The sequence below is a fragment of the Watersipora subatra genome, chromosome 4 (assembly GCF_963576615.1).
Source record: "Watersipora subatra chromosome 4, tzWatSuba1.1, whole genome shotgun sequence".
NCBI classification, from domain to species: Eukaryota; Metazoa; Bryozoa; class Gymnolaemata; order Cheilostomatida; family Watersiporidae; genus Watersipora; species Watersipora subatra.
The window spans coordinates 54178833-54189414 of NC_088711.1; the positions used below are offsets into that span (position 1 = coordinate 54178833).

General features: G+C 33.5%; 1 long non-coding RNA gene across 2 annotated transcripts; it reads right to left on the reverse strand.

Moving 5' to 3' along the window:
• Positions 1-887: 887 nt before the first annotated feature.
• On the reverse strand, positions 888-3247 carry LOC137394729 (uncharacterized). Of its 2 annotated transcripts, none has more exons than XR_010978363.1 (3): positions 3018-3247; positions 2411-2569; positions 888-1415 (listed from the first exon to the last, which is right to left on the reverse strand). It is a non-coding gene; the product is annotated as an uncharacterized lncRNA (long non-coding RNA). The 2 variants fall into 2 exon arrangements; XR_010978362.1 differs by having other exon boundaries at positions 888-1612.
• Positions 3248-10582: the final 7335 nt, after the last annotated feature.

The window sequence follows — 10582 nt, forward strand, 5'->3', positions numbered from 1 at the left end:
TTCGCTAAAGAAGCCGCTTTGTTGGCAACCGGTTAGTCCGCAAAGTCGTTGTGAGCAGTATAATTTCTTCCTACGGCCTTACCGACGCACAACCAAACTATCGAGCTAGAATTTCAGTAGAACGTTCTAGCCATAGATACAGTAATCCCATTGAACTTAAAACCCCTGCAATGGCAATCACGTGACTTTTACGTTGATAATAATACGTAAACGTATGCGCCATATTGGAGAGCTAATCGAATGCTAGTTCCGTTTGTAAACAAACGGTGAAAAATGACAGAAATGTACATATTGAATAGTTATTTTCCAGCTGGGTGTTAATGAAAGCTACTCCTACACAACGTTTAGAGTGCCCTGACAGAAGAAAACCTATTTATAACATATGGAGTAGGATATATCAAATGATAAGTAGATGTATAATAGATTTGCGTGGACCATGTTACTCATACAAACTGTTGTATTACAAATGCATAAACCCAGCAAATGATATATTCAGGCAAATAACAACTGTTCCATTATATTAAAATTTATATTACATATGCATAAATGCATATGGAAAAACTTGGCACATGAAGTATTTCGATAAAAACAACACAGAGGTATGCTGCCAAAACAGAAACTGTTTTCAAGATTTAAGTGATAATAGCTTATGAATGCATGATATGTATAATACAGTATTTGTAAAAGATGAAATGAACTACTGCAACAACTAAACGGAAATTAAAAACCGTTTTAATAGAGAATAATCAAAATAATGCAAACAAGGAAATGCAGGAATTAGTGTAATCAGATAATTAAACTTATACATACACGTTACAGAAACTGTGTAAAAGGAGATTTGTATACCACTGAATATTGAGTCAAGGTGCATCAGTTTCTTAGAACTAAATTAGATTAGGAATAACAGCACAACAACAGCTGCAGATGAATATTACAGTGATTATATTGTTACTGGCCTTTAAAAAGTACTACTTTAGTATTGTATGCCACAAAGATGCACCTTGCAGTTTGAGTGTAGGATTTTAGCATAATGATGCTGTCGGAGATCATAAAACGACTCAATAAGGTTTTTGACAATGACGCAGTGGTTGGATATGCCATCTGCCATATCCGTAAGGTGTTTCCCAAAGCATAACACATCACTAGACCTTACACTATTGATAAAATACACCACACAATGGAGTGGATCTGGCTTTGTATGAATACGAAAGTATTGATCTGCAACTAGCAGGATCCTGATGACATCGTCTGATGGAAGCACCAGTCCTCCATTGTTTTGTAGCTTGAGTAGAGTATAGAGATGTCGGTACTGGATATTTGACTTAGTCCGTAACCAGCGACTGACGGCCAATGTCACGACAGCACTTTAGTTAGCTTTTGCACAATGTAGCCAGCTATATAGACTATACTGTTACCTATAACAGAAATTTGACATCTGAAATCATTGAGTTCCACAAACTGATCAACTTCTGGAGTAGCCTGTATGATGAGAATCTCGTTTTGAGCAGTAACATTACCTGTCTTACTAGCATCTGATTCTGCACCACATTTGATGATAAGTTTGTGAAGGTAGCCTTAAACTGAGTAACAGTAGGATTATTATTCCAACCCCCTAAACAAAAGCATCAATTATAACAATTACATAAAATCAACAAAAATGAATGTCTTATTCACATAAACATAGTACCCTTAATAAACAACAATACAACTAATAAAATAAATGAAAATAAAACAGCTCAAAATGCTACCATATCGCTATGTAAAATGAAAATGTAGCAATTTTCACTGGAAGTCATTCACACCCATCATAGGCATAAAGCTTAATGGTTGACTTGCAACTAAAATTCACATTACCGTTATTTGATATGAAAAGATACACCATGTCTTACCCTGTTGTGTTGTAGGCAGGGTTGTTAAAAATCGATGATTTTTTTTAAATCAAAAAGATCGATTTCTATTGTTTTATTTGATTTTTTTATTTAAATCGATTTTTTTGATTTTTTTTGTTCCAAAAAGATGTTTTGTGTTCTAAATTGAAAGTTATTGCTATCAATTTGGAATTTATGATTTGCAGGAGTATTATGTAGTTTTATTACAACTAGGAAATGAAAAAACGTTTACACAGTTAACATTTGATAAAAAGGACAGCATAATTTATGCGTTGGACATTAAATCCCAGAAACGAAGATGAAGAATCACAAAGAACAGATCACACAACTGCTAAGCTGCAGACATATTCATAGGCAATTGCTGTGGCAGCTATCACTGTTTTGGGTGCTGTTTGAGGTTTCTAAATTTCTTTCAAATATGTATGGCTACTTTAAGTTGAGCAACCTTGCAGCACTGTGCTTGACAATATGGTTTTAAATTCAATCATTGAAAAGTATCATTCAACATTGAAAAATATTACCTTTAAATGGCTTCAGTCGAACGTTTTAACCTGCTGTCAAAACATAGATCATTGAAATGTTCGTTGCAGATAAGTGCTCAAGGATCAGGCTTATTCACTCTTCTGCGGTTGCGATACCATTGTAAATAACGAGAGTTCTCAGTTGCTTTGTTTGGAAATCTAAAAATTAAAATGAAACTGTAGTTAGTTAGCAACAGTAGTAATTACAATAGTATTATTACTCTTATCTCCTTACTGCTAGCTAGATCTAGGTACAACAATAAATAATATTATAAGCACGACAAACACTTCCTTCAAATATAAATATTTAGAAATAACCTAATGGGTTGTAGTTCCAAAATATTAATATAAAAAAAATCAAAATTTAAATAATAAAAAACCTTCGTTCTGAAGGAAGAGCATTTCACTCACTAGCTTATAAATTTATCTAGTCACCGACAAAATACAGTCAAACTCGTACAATCAGTAGTGACACTGATCGACTCTCACTCACCCAGTGACTAGTGTAGTAGAACTAACTAGTAGCAGTACTAACTAGTAGTAGCACAACTATTAGTAGTCGTAGACTTGAGCAATAGTAATAGAACTAGTAGTAGAAGTGACTCACTTGTGAAATGTCATGCCTTTTCCTTTAAAAGTCCATTCTTGCGGTTTTTGCAGTTCATGGAATAACAATAGCACTGTGCACCTACACCCTTATCTCTCGTGCATAAATTATTAGTAGCAATCTCAGTAGTCTGTTCCTTTGATTGAGCGGTGTATTCGTGACCTTCCATAGCTGTTAAATCTGAAATTAGATTTCTTTCTCACATTGAACGCAATGAAATTAACTTGAACATTAACTGATAATGGCGTCGACCGGATTTCCGTACTCGCGAGTGACCTCTTGCCATTCCAGGGGTTTTAAGTTCAATGAGTAATCCCTTACTATATCTATGGTTCTAGCGGATCTAGCCGAATATGGTTTGAGAAGAGTTATGTTCTTCCAGCTACTAATGTTGAATACCAATGTATTTTCGACGTGAATATACAACTCCTTATATCCATGCTTAAGAATTTCAATAATATAATTACATGTACGCTTAATTTCAAAAATTACACCGTAATTATCGGCAAAATTGTAACAAGACAAACGTCTGTCGTTGAAATATAACTAAATTTATTCACATACAGCGTCTCAGCAAAATACTAAGTTACCAGGTTGAATAGCTTCTGCTTAAATAGGATTTATTCTCAGCGTAGAACACTGTATGCTCACAAACTGTCAGGAACAAAGATGTTGCTACGCAGCACCAAGCTGCTATGACGGCACACCAACTTCCTTTTTTACTAGCTTTCACCATCGCAGCGATGCAAAAGTCCACAGCAAAATGCTGTCACCAATCTCATGGCATTCCCTTCTGCCAGCCTGTACGCAAGTCAAATAAGCAGCCTCGTTATGATACGATGGATTCTCAAGTCGGACCACCACATGCAGTTTTACTGTCAGCAAAGGCACCGCAACTCACTGCATCGACAGACTCACTCTCCTATCTGAGGCTTCTCTCTCCAACCAACTGGTTCATGCTTGATTATGTAGCGAGACCTGTTAGATAGTTCCCAAGCTTTCCTGTGAAAAGCCAGTTTTTCAAAAGCTTTGACTTTCCATGAAAGCCAGCCTCTGCATTATTGGCTAATAACAGAAAAACCGCAGATATTTGCATTATATTTCACATAAACAAAAGCAGAACTTCTACAAAAAAATTGAATGAACTTGTGCATTCCACATCAAGTGCGCCATAGTGAGAAATGCCTGATTAGTCATGGAAAGGTTATGTACAGAGTGTAGTCAAATAAACTATGCAGAAGTCACAACAAACAGAGAAATTAAACAAACAGAGAATCAGAAATAAGAGCAAAGATGATTAATTGTTGTATTTTTTGTTTTAGTTGAGACACGGCGTTTTTGATGTTGGTTAATTCTTTTACCCGACTAACTAGTTACAGCAATATAACTACTACTAAAGCTAATGGCTGTACATAACTATGATGACACTCAGAGTTCCTCGATGACGATGGTACCAAGTTCGGTCCACGGCTGATGGCAAATACAACTGCAAATACCAATACATGTACTAGTAAGCTGATTCTAGCTCAATACTAACCCTGATATAGTTAGTACAAACTATGGGCTAGAAATTGATTACAAGCACTAAACTATTTACTGCTTACTAATTACTAATGCTAATCCCAGTATTAATCCCATACCTTGTTTTATACACTCTTTAATATAATGTTATATTCTATTACATCTTATAATAGTTTGTTATATTATAGTGTACATTGTAGAATATTATAATATAGTATAATAAGTACTACTATATTACACTGTATTATAATATATTAAAATACATAAAACTAGATTTTATTACTTTCCATAACACATTGTTATATATTGTAATGCTTTATTATGTCATATCACACTATATTACTTTCTATTAAATTATATTATTGCAATCTTAAAATTTGATTCATTATTAATACTGTATATCCTTTTAAAGCAATTTTTAAAAATAACCTATCAACAACTCTCTGATAACAACTTGGTTATTGTTAGATAACTTTGACAATAACCAATAATTGAGATTAATATTGAACGAAACAGAGCCACTAGTTCACAACTATTGAAATATGACAATCAGAATAGTATTAATATAGTAATAATAGTAATAATATAGTAATAGTACATCTACTGGACAGATATGTACAGGTAAGCTCAGAGTATGCAACAAAACTATGTCATCTTATGTTCTTTCAAACAAAATTAAGAAAATATGTAGGATTGAGTTGTTTTAATGTCACAAATACGACAAAAAGTATCTTAGACCAAACTATTAAAAAGATTGAGGGGTAAACGTAGAGTTAAAGGATGACCCTTAACTGAGGGAAGGGAGTGCAATAGGTACATAGGTTTTGAGGAGCAAGTTATGCATAAAAATATAATAAATTAAAATGAAAGTGAGTGAAAGAATTACATTAATTATAAACAGGCATGTATTCACTGGTTGCAAGATGGGGCGGCAAATGTTAGGCGACTAGTTATGAACACCTAGGGTGTGGAGGAGGGCGGTGTAAGCTCCCAACAGGTTTCTCTTATGTAGGGCCTCAGCCGGGCCTCTCGTGTGAAGTTTTAAAAAATTTTATCGGAAAGTATCAACATGTTTCTATTTTTGAAGACTTATTTTGTTTTAGGTGATGTGATTGACGAGACGTTTTTTAAATCAAATCAGGCAAAACTTGACCGCAGTTAAAACGCTCAGAAACAAGACATCTTTTTTCTTTTGACGTTTTAACAAAGATCAATTTTGCTGATTTTATTTTAAGTTTATTCAGAGGTTTTACGCTTTTGATGGGACATAGCCAAGCAGGTGTTTGGTAAAACTTGATCTTTTGTAAACTTTTATAAAAGTCGTTAACATGAATATTTTGCCGCTGATGATGATAATAATGACGCCTAAGAACTACTAAAAGTTGTTGTTTGTCTTTATGGCTTGGAATGAAGTGATATTCTACAGCGATAAAAACCGTGTCCATGGCCGTTGGGCAAATAACTTTTCGAATAAATGATGTTGAGGTCGAGTTATCTGAAGCAATTTATCATTGCGTTGGAACTGACCAAACAAATCCATTCGAGTTAACCTTGTGTTTGAGATGAAATGTTACATTTTATCCGAGGGCGAGTTATCCGAGTTTGACTGTACTTAGCTGTGAAAAAATCCCAAAAAGTTGGGGTGGCTCAGCCGGCCAGCCGCCTCAGGGAATACGGGCCTGATTATAAATGTAAGGACCTATCAGCTTGCCTTGGTTTTCCGACATGAAACTAAACTAATGGAAAATATGAAACTGATAAATAAATTTTAAATAAATTTTGAATAGCTTTTGAAACTGCATCAGAGTGTCAGTTAAGATAGAACAACAATACATACTGTGTTATCTTTGAATAACTAAACTGGAGTGAAATGCGTCAATGTCAACAAATGTTAGTTGTTAGTTTTAACTAATTCTAACTGGTTACTATCTCTCATTGCTTATGTTCTCACGTATTCGAGAAGTTAACTGCTATAGAATTCATGTAAGCAGAGTTTTTTTCAGATCGAACATGATTTTCCTGTTTTCAAGACTATAAAAACATACACAAGATACACGCAAACCTTTTGTATCCTACAGCACTGATATAGTAGAGGTAGCAAGATCTTCATGGCGATTTTAAAATGATAGCATAGTGTCAAGATAAGACAAATCGATTAAATATTTTGTTCAGTTTCCATAGGCTGATACATTATCACGAGGTAACAAAAGATAAAGTATTGATGGCAAACTTAAATTGCACAGATAAGGGGGACAGTAACAGGATAAAAGTACTTGTATAATTATTAGGAGAAGAAGAATAATGGTCTATGTAAAATAGCAGTAATGATAATTAGAGTATCTTAACAGTGTCAAAGGTCAGGTCACTCCTTTTCCTGATCAAGCTATGATAGCATGTTATTTTAATGTGAAATACGTCTTATTACCGTTGGCACGATCAATGTAGAACCGAATTCAAACCTGCTAATAATAGCTTATTGCCAAAAAAAATTCGTTGTCAACTTGTTTATAAATAAAATAGCATAACAATATTTTTGTTCAAACATCAGGTTTACACAGCAATATTCTAACTGTTTTATGTACAATAGAACATAATTACTTTTGCTTGACACTGTTTAGTGTTTCATAAATTTATCTTAACTCTGACATGGCAGCATGAGGCAGCAGATATCTTAATTCTGGGATGGCAGCATGAGGCAGCAGATATCTTAACTCTGGGATGGCAGCATGAGGCAGCAGATATCTTAACTCTGGGATGGCAGAATGAGGCAGCAGATATCTTAACTCTGGCATGGCAGCATGAGGCAGCAGATATCTTAACTCTGGGATGGCAGCATGAGGCAGCAGATATCTTAACTCTGGGATGGCAGAATGAGGCAGCAGATATCTTAACTCTGGCATGGCAGCATGAGGCAGCAGATATCTTAACTCAGACATGGCAGCATGAGGTATCAGATATCTTAACTCGGACATGGCAGCATGAGACAGCATATATCTTAACTCAGACATGGCAGCATGAGGCAGCAGATATCTTAATCCAGACATGGCAGCATGAGGCAGCAGATATCTTCACTCAGACATGGCAGCATGAGGCAGCATATATCTTAACACAGACATGGCAGCATGAGGCAGCAGATATCTTAACTCAGACATGGTAGCATGAGACAGCAGATATCTTAACTCAGACATGGTAGCATGAGACAGCAGATATCTTAACTCAGACATGGCAGCATGAGACAGCAGATATCTCAACTCAGACATGGTAGCATGAGACAGCAGATATCTTAACTCAGACATGGCAGCATGAGGCAGCATATATCTTAACACAGACATGGCAGCATGAGGCAGCATATATCTTAACACAGACATGGCAGCATGAGGCAGCATATATCTTAACACAGACATGGCAACATGAGACAGCAGATATCTTAACTCAGACATGGCAGCATGAGGCAGCATATATCTTAACACAGACATGGCAGCATGAGGCAGCATATATCTTAACACAGACATGGCAGCATGAGGCAGCAGATATCTTAACTCAGACATGGTAGCATGAGACAGCAGATATCTTAACTCAGACATGGTAGCATGAGACAGCAGATATCTTAACTCAGACATGGCAGCATGAGGCAGCAAATCGTTAGAAGAACTATAATAACTTGATTAATTAATAGTAAGAAGAAGCTAATTCAACCGAATACCATTTTTAGTAAATAACTTATCGCACTATATTGATATAAACAAAAGAGAAATTGTGTCACTTTTTAAAATCATATCAAATAATCTGGTATAAAAAATTAAAATAAACGCCTTTAACTAATAGGTGAGGATGGATAGTTTGCTCTATCTACAAAATTACTACAACTCCAATTTGAAATAGAAAAATGGTAGTTAATATTAGCTGGAAATAATACAATATCTACATTGTATATTTCTGCAAATATAAATAAAAAACGGATATTTGTTTTGATTTGTTGCAAACAGAAACAGAACAGTGTGGCACACAATAAGGAGGCTTCCAGTCAAAGAAGAATGGCTTACATCATCATGATACATGTGGTATGTTCTCGTGATACATGTGGTATGTTCTCGTGCCTTTTCTTGACCCGAGTAAAATTTGTAAAGTTGGTTGAAGTTTGACCAGCCTTGTTTTTAGCTGGGCTTTTTTCTAAGTGTTAAACTCTTTCAGTTTCTTTCATTTTAAACACTTGAAAAACAACTTCAAACTTATGATACTTGTTGTTATAATCCTGCTACTCTGTTCCAATAAAGTGGCACTAAAAGGTGATTTAAGCCAAAGAATTTTAGTAAAAAGGTATTTCAAACAAGATTCTAAAACAAATCAGCACAAATACATGGAATATGAAATAACAAAAATTGAATGATGGAAAGTGTGAATAATCAAGAGTATGTAAATATAGTACAAATATAGTAAAAATATAGTAAAAATATAGTAAAAATATAGTACAAATATAGTACAAATATAGTACAAACATAGTACAAATATAGTGCAAATATAGTACAAATATAGTACAAATATAGTACAAATATAGTACAAATATTGTACAAATATAGTACAAATATAGTACAAATATAGTACAAATATAGTACAAATATAGTACAAATATAGTACAAATATAGTATAAACATAGTAAAAATATAGTACAAATATAGTACAAATATAGTACAAACATAGTACAAATATAGTACAAATATAGTACAAATATAGTACAAATATAGTACAAATATAGTACAAATATAGTACAAATATAGTACAAATATAGTACAAATATAGTACAAATATAGTACAAATATAGTACAAATATAGTACAAATATAGTACAAATATAGTACAAATATAGTACAAACATAGTACAAATATAGTACAAATATAGTACAAATATAGTACAAACATAGTACAAATATAGTACAAACATAGTACAAACATAGTACAAATATAGTACAAATATAGTACAAATATAGTACAAATATAGTACAAATATAGTACAAACATAGTACAAATATAGTATAAATATAGTACAAATATAGTACAAACATAGTACAAATATAGTACAAATATAGTACAAATATAGTACAAATATAGTATGAATATAGTATAAATATAGTATGAATATAGTAAAACATATAGTACATATATGTATTTAATCATTTAAATTCAAGCTTCACAGTCTGTAATTTCTTTTGTTTTTCCTAAAATGTCTTACAATAAAATAAAAAATATAGTACAACAGTTCAGTCTAGTAGAAATATGAAAAGCATGAAAACACTGTAAGCAGAATTTCAAAAGATGGTGTTAATTTAGTTTTAAGTTTTTTAGTAGCCCATGGTAAGAAACTGATAAGGTAATGATCCCTGTTATATGCAAAGCTTTTGTACCAGATCTCGTTTGCATATTGGTAACGGTCTCAATAACTTGGCTAAATCTTGGCCAAGTTATTGAGACCGTTACCAATATACAAATGAGATCTGGTTTAAAAGCTTAGCTCATAACCGGGATCATTACCTTATCAGTTTGGCCAAGTTCATAAATTATTATCTTGATCATAATATTTTATACTTAACAACTTGTGATGATCTTTGAAAATTTCGAAAAGCATGTTTCTACTCGCAATAGTTCTCCTGTGTTTTATCAAATCTAGATTTAACCCTTCTCTTGTTACCATTACTGAGAAATCTCTCCTCTTTGCATTTCAATAAACCTTATAGCCTGGACTGAATTCTTTCAAGTCTGTTTAAACAAGCTGTCTGAGAGAACTATAGACCTAGTTCTATCATAGCTGAAAGAGTTTATGAATACTGTTTTTAATCTCGCAATGTTAGGAGATCCAGATATTTGCACCTATTGCATGTACATGTAATATTCTCTACCAGCTCGATTTGGTAATCTTCATAAAGTAAAGTGCGGAGTTGTTTGCACAAGTTTTCTGATTTTTAAATGTAGGGTTTAAGTTGATTTAACTAACAGGATCAAAATATAATTTCATAAAGCTTGAAATGTTATAGCTGCCACGTTTTTTCATCT